Source organism: Petaurus breviceps, unplaced genomic scaffold (genome assembly GCF_028583685.1).
Source record: "Petaurus breviceps papuanus isolate PSGF00001 unplaced genomic scaffold, PetGlider_PUasm1.0 38, whole genome shotgun sequence".
Taxonomy (NCBI): domain Eukaryota; kingdom Metazoa; phylum Chordata; class Mammalia; order Diprotodontia; family Petauridae; genus Petaurus; species Petaurus breviceps.
In genome coordinates, this window is record NW_027186304.1 from 27784049 (window position 1) to 27799217 (window position 15169).

Consider the following 15169-nt stretch of genomic DNA (forward strand, 5'->3'; position numbering starts at 1 on the left):
CCAACTGTCTCCAGCTGAAGTTCCAATATATATTAATAGGCCCAGTTAAATAGTTGGACACCCAAATCCCAGTGATTTTCAAAAAATCCCAGTGACTTTTAAAATTTGTAGCTATCATCCGTTTTTCAGAGAAAATAAATATAAAGATCACGTGGGCTCTATGGACTAGAGCTTGTAGCAGGACTTTATTCCAATCACCATATGGTACTCCATAGACCATTTAAGCCATCTCCCAAGAGGCCAGGCAGAGTCCCCATCTGCAAAGACAAACAGTTCTGTGCGTTACAGGGGGCATTACATAACTGTAGGTCAGTTTGAATGGAGAATGTAACATCGTGCTCTTAGTTACAGCAATGGAGCAGAGTGAATCTGTTTCATTTTCACTGGAATTGTTCACGTACATTGTGTGAAAGCTTAACTAACATCTGGGAACAAATCCTTACTCATACTTTAAAATCCTCTAATCTCCTCCCTCCATGGAAATTTAGCCTGTGGCATCATCCTGCTTGGTAATGGTCTTGAATCATGAGTTTTTTTGTTGATTTATCATCATGTTAGGACAAGATGATATTTTCTTTCTTCTTATGTAGAGTCCAGATCAATGGACTAAGTGTATCTATCTGGAGTGTTATAAAGTCTATAGACATATACTAGCCAGGAAGCTTATGCATTTCTTTTTTAAACATGTCAGCTCTTGATAGACAATGACTGATGATCACTGAAGCTATTACTTCTAATTGCCATTTTGAGTCCCAAATCCAAGAATCCAGAGGGAGGATTGAAAAACAGAAAGGAAAAAAAAAATTACTAGTGACCAAGGAAGAACAATGAAACGGGAAGAAAGGTGAGAAATGACAAGGTCAGTGTACTCCAAGATAAAGAGTTTAGGCAAGGAAGGATGAGAAAGGAGGTGCTCAAAAGTCCTACTGTCTCAATGTCCTAAATCTCTATATGTTGTTTTTCTTTCAATATAGACCATTTGGTATTGATTTTTTTTTTGTTTTTGGTTTTTTTTTTGGTTTTTGGAGGGGGGTAGTGTTAAGTGACTTGCCCAAGGTCATACAGCTAGTTTTTTGTGTGTTAAGTGTCTAAGGAGGAATTTGAACTCGGGTCCTCCTGATTCCAGGGCCAGTGCTCTATTCACTGTGCCACCTAGCCACCCCTTTCGGTATTGATTTTTAAAAAATAAAAAACAACAGTGAATTTTGTTATTTTGAAAATGCATTCATATATTCATATATATGTATATACATTTATTTATATACTTATATTTGTATATAGATATATGTATATATTTGTGTTTGTATATATGTATAATTACATATTATATATATATATATATATATATATATATATGTATTCTTTCAGCCAACACATGACTAGTAAAGAATTTGGTCCAAACTTTTACATAATGAAGAAATTCAACAATAATATTACACCATTGACAATGCAAATTCATTTGATGATAATCTGTTGTGAAATATTTGAGGTGACTCATTAGTATAATGAGTATTGATATTGATTTAGAGAGTTATCTTTAAAACGAGAAATTTAAGAAGCTTCATTTTATGTCTGTACACACAAGGGAAAATGGAGAGATTATAATGATATATTACAATTGCACAGCAATAACAACAATGATGATTGCAATGACCAAAATCATCAGTACGGTGGTTGGCCAGGCATCACTAACCTGAGGTCAAAGGGGCTAGAGACCTTCACCATTCCTTGCTCTTTAGCTGCCCTCTCCCTTTGACCTAGGTTTATTGCTCTGGGGTCACCCATTTTCTCAGAAGGGTAACTAGTCTTCCCAGTATTCTGACTAGAGGCAGCTAGGTGGCACAATAAACAGAGCACTGTACCTGGAATCAGGAAGACCTGAGTTCAAATTTTGCCACAAACAATTGCTAGTCATGTGATCCTGGGCAAGATACCTAATGGCTATCAGCCTCAGTTTCCTCATCTATAAAATGGGGATAATAATAGCACCTACCTCCCAGGATTTTTGTGGGGATCAAATAAGATAATATTGTAAAGCACTTTGTAAACCTTACAGAGCTATGTAAATGCTATCTATGATAATAGTAATTATTATTTTTATTCAATTCTACCTCCCTCCCCCACCTCTGATTCCTGAGGAACAATTCTGGTTTTGGTTTTAGTCTAAGTAAAAGCTAGTCACAGGGCAGCTAGATGGTGCAGTGTTTATATAGAACGCTGGCCCTGAAATTATGAGGACCTGAGTTCAAATCCAACCTCAGACATTTACTAGCTGTCCAACCCTGGGCCAGTCTCTTAACCTTGTTTGCCTCAGTTTCCTCCTCTATAAAATGAGCTAGAGAAGGAAATGACAAACCACTCCAGTACTTTTGCTAAGAAAACCCCAAATAGGGTCACAGAGAATCAGATAACTGAAATGACTCCACAGCAACAAAAGGAAGTAAAAAAAGGCCCTCAGAATACAAATATGAATTAGATTGGAAGAGTCAACTTCATTCCCATAGACTAAAGGGAATGCTAAGTAATAGAGGCCAGATCTGAACTCGTGAAGATGAGTCTTCCTAATTCCAAGCCTAGTAATATCCACTGGGGCACCTAACTGCCCTCTCTATGCAATGCAGATGTTAGAAAACTGAAGTTAATCCCTGAGTATTGTAGCAATCAATCAACATCAAACACGTATTGGGTGCCTTTGGAAGCAAAGATCATGTCCAGGCTCCTGGTGAAATACAAAGTTTTAAATTGGACTTGGCCTGATTTTTATTGGGAAATTTTTCAGCCTGTGTTCCGTGAGAGACCAGGAAAAATCATAGAGCCAAAGAAAGAGTGTTGATAAAATAAAATGAGGAGACAAACTGAAAGGGAAAGAAATTTAGTAACACAAGAAGGAAGACTTCATGCTGGAAGCATCTTCTACTTCCTAGGTCACAGATTGGGTTTTTATAAGTTTTTAGGCCAGTTTAGAGTCTACAACCAATACAATAAGTAGTATTTAGTGGCAATTTAAAATAGATAAGTAAAAAGATACATTTAAAAGAAAAAAAAGAATGGTAGAGGAAAGGAACCTTGTTTGAACATTTGCAAAACAGTTTGTTTGTAAGGACTGGCAATTAGCTATTTCACATTTCCCCTTCACTGGGCCCAGACTGATCAGTGCCCAGTGGCTTCTTTCTCTCTGGTGACTTCTGTGCGTGATATTTTTCTTTTCAGTCCATCTATCCCTGCTGCTGTTGCCACCCAAGCAGGTAACCACTCTGCAGCTCAGGTTCTCGATAAAGAGAAGACATCAGCTACTTTTCAAGTTCTCACAAGGCCCTATCCTAAAGGAAAGAAGTCACAAAGGGGAGCTAGTCCCATCGCAGACATTAGCTTACATAGGTGGCCAGGTGTTCATGGGTGATTGGGGGAAAGGGCATTTTTTTGTCCCTTTCCCCAACCTGACCATCTGCAACTCAGGAAAGCCTTCTTAAACTTAAAGGCTGGCCAAAAGAAGAGATCTTAGGGACACATAGCATCCCTTTATTTTTTGTTTTTGTTTTTGCTTTTTCGAAGGGGGAAGGTAGGGCAATTGGGGTTAAGTGACTTGCCCAAGGTCACATGGCTAGTCTTTTGTGTTAAGTGTCTGAGGCTGGATTTGAACTTAGGTCCTCCTGACTCCAGGGCCGGTGCTCTATTCCCTGCACCACCTAGCTGCTCCAGCACACCTTTATTATATCCTTAGAATTCCACTTCATATGAATACCTTAGCCATCATGTCCAATAGGAATCAGTCAAAAGATATCCCTATAGTGGTTGCTGGATGAAGGTCTACCTTTCATACATATATGCTCCAACTTTCTTTCTTTTTGTCTTTTTGGAGGGGGGAAGGCAGGGCAATTGGGCTTAAGTGACTTGCCCAAGGTCACACAGCTAGTAAGTGTGTCAAGTGTCCGAGGTTGGATTTGAACTCAGGTCCTCCTGACTCCAGGGCCAGTGCTCTATTCACTGCACCACCTAGCCGCCCCTCCAACTTTCCATGAACCTGACAAGAATGCTGACTGAGCATGGGAGGTGAGGGGGAAGGAGGGCAATGAGAGGGGGATGGGGCAGAGGGTCCTACGATACTATAAAAGTAAATATTTCATTCACTTTCTCTTTAGTTTACAGAACATTAAACGTAAAAGAATAATAGCAAAATAGCATCCTTTCCCAGGACTCTTTCTATCTGAATGCCATCAAACAAAGATAAGAAGAATGAGATAATAATAATAACTGTGTTTTGATAGTACTTAATTTGTAAAGCACTTGACAGACATTATCTCATATACTGTCATTATAAGGTGACATTTACAAAATTATTTCCCATACATTCTCTCATTTGTACCACAGCTCTATGGGATAAGCAAAGCAGATATTATCATATAATAATTATCCCTGTTTTATAGAGGAGCAAACTGAGGTTCATAGCTCTTAAATGATTTGTGCCAGGGTAACATGGCTTGCAAATGGCAAATAAATTTGATTAATCTAGACATTGCAATCCATGACGTGATTTGGCTCACACAGAGGGCTCGTGATTGCTGTGGTTTGGCCTGAATTAGTCATACAATTAACCCAAGTCTTCAAATTGTTTTCCTGTGACAAGATTGTTTAAGACGGCACTCTTTACTTGCTAGGGCTCCTCTCAGCATTTTATGCTGAGGCTGTACCTCCCTAGTACGATTTTCTCAGTCATTCCTCCACTGTAGGGACATACCAACGGTGGGCCTCTTGTCTGTGCTATCTTCCACCACTCCAAAGAACAGGTCTGCGGATAGCTAGAGCATTCACTGAAACAGTGACAGATATCAGTAGGAATCCTGGGGCATTGTTACCGGTAATATTGTTAGCATGTGCTGACTGCACATGCCACACTCTGGCTCTTTCTTCTCTCACCTCAGTGTTCCCTACATGTATAACTGAGTATAATCGAAAGGTTCTAGCTGGGGTTTTCCTTGGGGATGCTAAAATGCAGTTCTGCATTTCTTAATTCCTACCAAGTTAGGTACTTCTTGGTATAAATTGCTTTCATAATTGCATTCCTGATCAGACTGGATCCTGGTAGAAAGCCATAACCTGGGAAATCCTCCTTCACCAACACTTTGCCATTGCGGATGTCCTCTGATTCAGGCTTGAGTAGCTTGTGCATGTAAAGAAAAGGAAATCAGTAACAATGGAACTTAACTCACACACTCAATGCACTCTAAGTGACTTGCTGTTCCACCTAGTGGTGGAGTTGATGAATTGCAGTTCAGGTTAACTGGACACAGCATTGTAGACCGTCAATCAGAAAAGACTTTCAGAGGTCACTGATCTTATAACTTCTGGATCAGGAATCACTCCTACAGTACCTGAAGGTCTTTAATGACCTCCTTTTAGTTTTAGCCACAAAGCTGATAATCTTTTTTCATATCCATTGGGATGGTTCATTATAGGCTGTTTAAAAGCTTAATGTAGTACATACATACATACATACATACATAAACAAGAAATTCCAAACTTTGACCTCAAAATATATATGTTCTCTCTTATCCCAGCTGCTCCAGATGGGAATAGAGAGCGTGTTAAATATAAAACATGGCAGCAATCTAACTCAAGTTCAGTCTGGATTTTTAAAATTCCCTTAATGTGTGGTACAAACACATTTAAAATGTAGATTTAAAAAAAGTGGAAGCAAAGTATGTATTAAGACTATCGTTCACCCACAACATGTCCTTCACTAACAGTGTACACAGGTGGTACAGTGTATTCATAGAATACTAGTTGCCTTCTTTTTTATTTTTTAATTTTTAATTTTTTAATTTTTTTTACTAGTTGCCTCTTTAATGAGAAATTTAGAGCACTCAGAGCAACAACAGAAATCTTTGTATTGCCAAATGTTCATTAAATTTAAACTACCTTTTGATCAGAAAGATATTTGAAGACTGTTTACATGTCCTTCCCCCACCCTCATAATCCATCTTTTATGCCACTGCCAGAATAGACTTTCTTATGTATGAATCCAGTCATATCACTCTTCTGCTCAAGAATCTTCCATGGCTCCCTACTGCATATGAAACAAATTGAAATTCCTTTGTCTGACATTCAAGGGCCTTTGTTATCTGACTTCATCTTATATCACTTTCCTCTGCATGTGCTCTATCGCCTAGTCAAACTAGTTGCCTTTTTGCTTTTGTTCTCTTTCCATTCCATATTTCCCTCTTCCTCCATCCAATCCAAAGAAATATTCTTTCCTTTTACCCTCTGGGAAATATCTTCATCTGTTGAATCTTTCCTCATCCTTTAAAACCCAATTTAAATGCCACTTCTTCCATGGTCATGATCTCAGATTTCAAACAACTTTTTTTTTTTTTCCCAATTGCGTCATGGACTTATCATGTAATATCGGGGATTGTAGTTATCTGTGTTCGTGTCATATCTTTCTATTTGACTCTGTCAGTGAGTTAATAAGTATTTTTTTTAAACCCTTACCATATGCCTGACACTGTGCTGAGCATAAGAGATCCAAAGAAAGGCTAAAACAGTTTAGGAGCTTACATTCCAATAGGGTAAATGAAATGTAAATAAATGAATGCCATAAAAATGGAGAAAGAAAATACAAGTTATACAAGGGTATGGCAAAGTGGAGAAAAAACTATTTGTTATATCCTTACATAAGAGATGCCTGTAACTTTTCTCTTAATGGTTCTATCATCCCTGACCTATAAATCAAATGGATCTCTTTAAGAGTTATAAAAGTGTTAAGTCGCCGTCTCTTCTTTCCAGCCCTGTTTTCTCATCCTGACAACAGATCTTAGTTTTTCCAAATACCCCCCAGAACCTTCCATTTTTGCTCCCTTGAATAAGTCTCCCTTTCTCTACCAATACTTCTTTTTTTATATCTATCTTTTTTTTTTCTTATCAATCTTAAATTGCCGCAGAATGCTACTGATTGGTTATGGTATGTGACCTAAAAAGCTATAAAACCCCGGTCTGTGACCTAGGAAGCAGATGATGCTTCCAGCAACAAGTCTTTATTGTGTGAATAACTTCCTTACTTTTTCAGCTTGGTTACTCAGTTTATTTTACCAAAGTCTTTCTTTGGTCCTATGATTCTTGAGCCCTATGGGCTCTCATGGAACACAGACTGAGAAATTTCCCGATAAAAACAAAGGCCAAGTCTAATTTAAAACTTTGTATTTCACCAAAAGCCCGAAAATGATAATAGGTACCTTATACATGATTGATTTTGATTGAGCACTTATAATACTCAGATCTTAACACAGCAGCTGAGGAGGCCTGGAACAGCGAAAGAAAGATGTCATGTTTAATAATGCTGTGGTAACACCGAGGGGCAGTTAGGTGGCACAGTGGACAGAGCACTGGGCTTGGAATCAGGAAGACTCAGACTCAGGAGTTCAAATCTGGCCTCAGACACTTAGTTACTATGGGACCCTAAGCAAGTCACTTAACCCTGATTACCTCAGTTTCCTCATCTGCAAAATGAGAAGGGAATAGCAAACCACTCCAGTATCTTTGCCAATCATGAAGAGTTGAAATGACTGAATGACAATATCATGCAGAAGGGCCAGTGAAGAAGACTGGAACAGTGAAAGAAGGATAACTCACATGTTTGATAATGTTGTGGTAGCACCCAGATGAAAGGGTGAATTTCAGGTATGATTTTTTCTGGCTCTGGTCCATTTTTCAGATATGTTCACAGATTTCAATAATCAGCAAGATAATTCAAATTAGGGCTCAACCTTCTCATCTTTCCTCATAAGTATTCTGATCCTTTTTTTGTTTTCCACATTTGTTTGTATCAAAAGGAAAGGTAATTTGAGGCCCATATCTTCCTTTGAAATTGAAATCTGTCCTTTATAAAGTAACATAAGAGGGATAAGGCAGCCTTATGATCTCTGAATAAGGCACTTCAGAAAATTCACTGATGATAGCTAGCCAAACTGTAAAAGGTGGAAAGTCCACTAGAAAGGATATCAGGAAATATAGGTTTTGGTTTTGGGGTCTACCCCTACCTCTGTATGTGACTTTAGCCAAGTTATTTAGTCTCTTTGACCTCTGTTCTGGGCCGGGCCTGAGTCAAGCCAGTCCCCTCAGTATGTTGGACCTTGGAAGAAAATGAGAGAGTCTTTAGGTTATCCTCTTGTTAACAAAAAGGGATTTACCTGGCCATAATAGGACTCTTAACAAGGATTTCAACCCGGCATTGAGGACACCTAGAGTTGATTCAGGGAATGAAGCTCCTTAGTTTGAGTTGCCCAACGTGATCCATTGGCCAAACCTCCAAATCTCCCCAGTAGCCACCTCCCTACACCCCCCCACCCTACCCAGGCTGTTTTTGTACTAAGGGAATGAGGAACAAAATTATTTATCAACAATCTTAGCCCTGAGCCAGCCAAGTTTCAGGACTATCTCAATACCAGTTTTTTTTTTGGCTTTTGGGAGGGCAATTGGGGTTAAGCGACTTGCCCAAGGTCACACAGCTAGTTTTTTTTGTGTGTGTGTTAAGTGTCTGAGGCCAGATTTGAACTCAGGTCCTCCTGACTCCAGGGCTGGTGGCCTATTCACTGAGTCTAGCCACCCCTCTCAATACCTTTTAAAGAAAAAAATAGTCTAATCTGAGGGAGAGGTGGGAGTTGGTAGGGAGTTAGAGGGGGGATGGTGGTGGTGTTGGGAATGTGGTTGAGTTACTTTTCTGGAAAAGTTAATCAAGAATCTTTTCTCCACAAGCCTATATGTTTCCTCCAGTTAAATTACAAGAAAAATCATGAAATACTCAGATATTTGTGTATATTCTCCACTTTACCCTGGATATGTTGACAGAAGCCAACAGAGAGTTTAACCATTTTTCCTTTAATTGAAGTGAAATTTTTGAAGAAAAAAACCCTGCAATTTGTCCCTATAGATTAAATCCAACAGACATTATTTATTGTAGATATTATTGCCAGAATCAGTAAGTAAAACCTGCATGAAGATATATTTATTGGTTAGAAGCTTTAAAATTGAAAATGTTAGGATGATAAAGTTCTCTGGTAAATCTGGCATTTCAGGAAGGCAAATAGAACACTTGAAAAAAGTAAAAGAATTGAAAAGGCTAATTCGGTGACCTATATGCTAATCCTTTAGAGTTTATGTAACCACACGTCTCAGGAACAGATTGTTTGGAGCACAGGAGAAGACTCCAATGCCTTAGAGTCTTGAGCCCTTGATTGTACAGTTTTTTCCATTTACATTCCTAATTTCATTTCAGCTTTCAACTTGAGATTTTATCAGCCCCATTTATTATGACTATTTTAGGAGAAAATAAACGTGTTTCTATTTAAAACAACAACATCAACAACTGTGAGGTATTAAAGGAGAACAAGTAATTTAAATATTATACCAATAACATGGTCATTACTTATTTACTAAAATTTCCCTCCCTTTTTAAATGCACCTCCCACCCAATAGAAAATAAATTGGATGGTATCTCTTGGAAATACTTGTAGCTGAGAAATTTCAATGCAATATAAGTCCATGTTTGGAGCCTCTTGGATTCCCAAATTATAAGAATGCCAAACAATGGAAACATCCTTTCAATTACAGATTGTCTCCTGACAAAGTCACTAATATTGCTGTGAATGTTTTCCAGGCTTCTTTTAATGTAAGGTTAATGAAAAGGTGTTTTGGTCATGCTATCTCTGTCTGAACAAATGTCAGTTATGAGTTCTGATTAAGTCAGTGGCAATTAAATATAATAATTAAAAACAAGTTGAATAGAGCCACCTGGCTAAACTACACGCCATGATTTGTCTTTAATGGAAGTTTTAGAGCATGGGAAAAGACAGACAATATGAACAGACATGATGAGGAGAAGAGGCATCCTTTCAGATGTCACAAAGACAATAAGCAAAAGTGATCCAAATTGGTGCTGAAATTCACATGGTGAGAAAGGTCTGTCTGAGCACTGACTCCTATGATAATGAATTTCAGTTCCTTGAGGTTGTCTACAGTCACAATGTTGTAACTCAGTGCTTTGCAAATAGTAATTGCTTAATAAGTAACTTTTCATCCATTTGCATTGTCACGTGAAAGTGATATATTCCTGGAGAATATTAATTAAGCTACTTCCTGCAATGCCCAAGACAACTGAGTCTCATCTGAGACATCTACACAATCATTTGTAATTGTAGTCCTAAGGTTGCAGTTTCTGAGCTATGGCAGCAAAGGAATTTAAAGGAAATTAAAAAAAATTTTTTTTTTTTGCTTTTTGAAAGCCAATTGGGGTTGTGACTTGCTCAAGGTCATACGGCTAGTTTTGTGTTAAGTGTCTGAGGCTGGATTTGAACTCAGGTCCTCCTGACTTCAGGGCCAGTGCTCTATTCACTGTGCCACCTAGCTGCCCAAATTAAAAAAATTTTTTAAATTTTAAAAATATTAAAAAAATATTTAAAGGAAACAGCTCAATTCCATTGCATAAACATTTATTGAGTTCCTCCTATTGGAGTCAGCTAGTGATGTGGTGCAATAAACTGAGCCCTGGGCCTCAATTCAGGAAGGCCTGAGTTCAAATCCAGCCTCAGATACTTACTAGTTGTATGACCCTGGGCAAGTCATTTAATGTCAGTTTGCCTCAGTTTCCTCATCTGAAAAATGGGGGTCATGATAGCACCTACTTCCCAGGGTTGTTGTGAGGATCCAATGAGATAATATTTGTAAAACTCAGCACAGTGTCTGGTACACAGTAGGTATTTAATAAATACTTACCTTTTCTTTCCTATGAGCAATGCACCATGCCACCAAATGTTTGCACAGGCGACCTTGCCTGCAAAGTCAAACCAGTTGATCTTTGATCCTTAAAAATCATCTTCATTAGTAATTGTCATATATTTCTCTTCTTTTTTCTGAACTAAACTCCTTGAAGAAGCCCAGGGTATATATCAAATGGGTGCCTCCACTTCCTCTCTTCTCATTTTCTCCCAAACATTCTGCAGTCTGTCTTCAAACCTCATCTTTCACTTGAAACTGCTTTCTCCAAAGTTACGAGTGGTCTCTTAACTTCCAAATCTAATGGCCTCTTCTCAATTGTTCTTCTTGACTTTGCAGAAGCCTTTAGCTGTCAACACTGTGGCTCCAACAGCTTAATTAAACAAATAATAGCATCCCAGTATAAAGATAGTTCTAAAGATCAAAAATACAAATCCACCCAAAAATAAAAACAAAGCAAACCCACAAAAACTGTAAAGTGGGTTAAGGAACTTGATACACACCAAAATGAACAAACATTTATTAAGTGACTACTGTATGGAGGGTGTACTGTGTCATTAGGGTATAGTCTCGAGTCTAGAAGACCTGGGATCATGAACCTCTTCTGACTCATACTGGCTACGTGATCCTGAATAAGTCACTTAACCTCTAGATTGTGAACCTGGGGAAGTAGGAGGAAGGTGGTTTCATGATAGTAATAGGGAAAATTCATAAGAAAGAAGAACAGAGACAAGATGGTGGAGAGAAGCTGGGACTTGCCTGAACTCTCCCCCAAGCCCCTCCAAAAAACTTTATATAATGCCTCAAAACAAATTCTGGAGCCACAGAATAGGGTAAAACAATTTCCAATTCAAGACAACTTAGAAGGTCAGCAGGAAAGGTCTGTTGCACTAGGGTGAGAGTGAAGCCCATTTCAGTGCATGCCCCCATTCCAGAAAACCAGCAGCAGGCTTTGGCAATGACTGAATCAGTGATGATTTCTGGAGCTCTCAGTCCACAGATGGTAAGGGGGTCAGACAACTGGTCAGAAGGGGCACTGGGGGCAGTACACTGTTGTATTGCTCAGACTTGGATCTAGGTTGCAGTCCTGAGTCTCAGTTTCAGGGCAAGGAGGAACACTAAGCACACCAGAGTTTTTGAGTCCAGGGGAGTTGGGATCCTGATCACAATTCCAGGGAGAAAAAGAGGACTTGTGGTCACTCACAGACAAGAGCATAGGCCAGGAAAGTAATAAACACATCTCTCCCTAGACCATACCACCTTGGAAGAACTAAAAACTTACAGGTCCCCAGAATTATCTCTGAAAACAACTGCACAAAAATCTTCATGCTTGGGACAGTGCCCTGTCCACTCCAGAAGCAGAGCCCCACTTTAGTATAGAGTTAAGAATCAAGAAACAGGATGGAAAAATGAGCAAATAGCAGAAAAAGATCCTTACTGTAGAAAGTTACTATGACGATATGATGACAGGGAAGATGAAAACACAAACTCAGAAAATAACAAAATCAAAACTACTACATCCAAAGGGTGCTCCCCCATATATGTTTATATACACACACATACATACACAGATATATGTATGTATGAGGCCATGGAGCAACTCAAAAAAGATTTTTAAAATCAAGTGAAAGAGTTAGAGGAAAAATTAGGAAGAGAAAATGAGAGTAATGCAAGAAAATAATGAAAAAATGGTCAACAACCTGGCAAAGGAGGCACAAAAATATACTGTAGAAAACAACCCTTTAAAAAAATAGACTAGACTAAATGGTAAAAGAGGTACAGAAATCCAGTTAAAAGAAGAACTCCTTCAAAAGTAGAATTGGCCAAATGGAAAAAGAGACACAAAAGTTCACTGAAGAAAAGAACTCTTTAAAAAGCAGAATTGGCCAACTGGAAAAAAGAGGTCCAAAAGCTTGCTGAAGAAAATAATTTGAGGGGCAACTAGGTGGTGCAGTGAATAGAGCACTGACCCTGGAGTCAGGAGGACCTGAGTTCAAATCCGACCTCAGACACTTGACACTTACTAGCTATTTGACCTTGGGCAAGGCACTTAACTCCAAGTGCCCTGCCTTCTACCTTCCAAAAAGCCAAAAAAAAATTCCTTGAAAACTTGAGTTGGGGGACAGCTAGGTGGCACAGTGAATAGAACATCAACCCTAAAGTCAGGAGGACCTGAGTTTAAATCTGGCCTCAGACACTTGACACTTAACTAGCTGTGTGACCTTGGGCAAGTCACTTAACCCCTGTCCTGCCTCCCTCCCTCCAAAAAAAATTTGAATTGGGCAAATGGAAGCTAATGGCTTTATAAGAAATCAAGAAACAATAAAACAAAATCAAAAGAATAAAAAAAACAGAAGATGTAAAATACCTCAATGGAATAATAACTGACCTGTAAAACGGATCCAGGAGAGAAAATGTAATTATTGACTACCTCAAAGTCATGATAAAAAAAATAACCTAGACATCATCTTTCAAGAAATTACCAAAGAAAACTGCTCTGATATTTTAGAACCTGAAGGTAAAATAGGAACTGAAAGAATCCACGGATCTTCTTCTGAAAGAAATCCCAAAATGAAAACTCCCAGGAATATTATGGCCAAATTCCAGAGTTCCCAGATCAAGAAGAAAGTATTATAGGCAGCCAAAAAGAAACAGTTCAAATATCACAGAGCCACAGTCTAGATAACACATGATTTAGCAGTTTCTACCTTAAAGGATCAGAGAGCTTGGAATATGATATTCTGGAGGGCAAAAGAGCTAGGATCATAGTCAGGAATCACATACACAGCAAAATTGAGTATAATCCTTTGTGGGGAAAATGGATGTTCAATAAAATAGAGGACTTTCAAGCATTCCTGATGAAAAGACCAGAACGGAATAGTAAATCTGACTGTCAAATAAAAGACTCAGAAGGAGGATAAAAAGATAGGCAGTAAAGAGAAATCACAAGAGTCAAAAACGTTAAAATGCTTACATTCTTACATGGGAAGATAATACTTGTAACTCCCCAACCCTTTCTCATTATCATGGCAGTTAGGAGTTGTATACATAGACAGAGGCCATGGGTGTACGTTGACTATAATGGTATGATTATCCAAATTAAATTAAATTAAATTAAGGGATGAGAAAGAGGAATTCACTGGGAGAAGGGGAAAGGTGGGGGTAGCAGAATGAGGTAAATTATCTGACATAAAAGAGGTACAAAAGTTTACAATGGAGGGGATATGGGGGAGGTAGGGAACACAGGAACCTTATTCTCATTGTGACTGGCTCCGAGGGAATAGTATGCACATTGTGGGCCCTATGAATATTGCATTGATGGTACAGTTGAGTATAGAGATCTACCTCACCCCATAGGAAAGTAGGGGGGAAAAAGGATAAGAAAAGGGAATGGGGTTGATAGAAGGGAGGGTGGATTGGGGGAAGAAGTAGTCAGAAGAAACTTTTGAGAATAAACAGGGTGAAAGGAAAGAGAGAGAGAATAGGGAAAATAGGATGGAGGAAAATATATATTAATCATAATTATGAAAAATGTACAAGTTTCTGTGTAAAGACCTCATTTCTCAAATACAGAGAACTAAGTTAAATTTATAGAAATAAGAGTCATTCATCAATTGATAAATGGACAAGGGATATGAATAGGTAGTTTTCAGACAAAAGTGATCAAAGCTATCTCTAGTCATGTGAAAAAATGCTCTAAATCTCTATCACTTAGAGGAATGCAAATAAAACAGCTCTGAGCTATCACACCACACCGATCAGATTGGATAATATGACAGAAAAGGAAAATGAGAAATGTTGGAGAGAATATGGGAAAATTGAGACACTAATGTTGGTCAAGTTGTATACTGATTCAACTGTTCCATAGAGCAATTTGGAACTATGTCCAAAGGGCTATAAAACCATGTGTACCATTTAACCAAGAAATACCACTAGTAGGTTGTATCCCAAAGACATAAACAAGAAAAGGAAAAAAATCTAACATGTACAAAAATATTTATAACAGCTCTTTTTGTAATGGTAAAAAAAATTGGAAATTGAGGGAATGTCCATTAACTGGGGAATGGCTGAATAAATGATTGTATATGATTGTGATGGAATACTATTGTGCTATAAGAAAAGATGAACAGGATGCTCTCAGAAAAACCTGGTCTTACATGGACTGATGCAAAATGAAATGAGCAGAGTCAGGAGAAACCTTGCATATAGTAATAGCAATATTGTATAATGTATCAACAACTGTGTCTCACTTAGCTATTCTCAGCAACAAAATGACCCAAGACAATTCTGAAGGACTTATGATGAAAAATACTATCCTTCCCCAGAGAAAGAACATATGGAGTCTGAATGAAGATTGAAGCATATTTTTTTCTTTATTTTTCTTGTTTTTTTTTGTCTTTGTTTT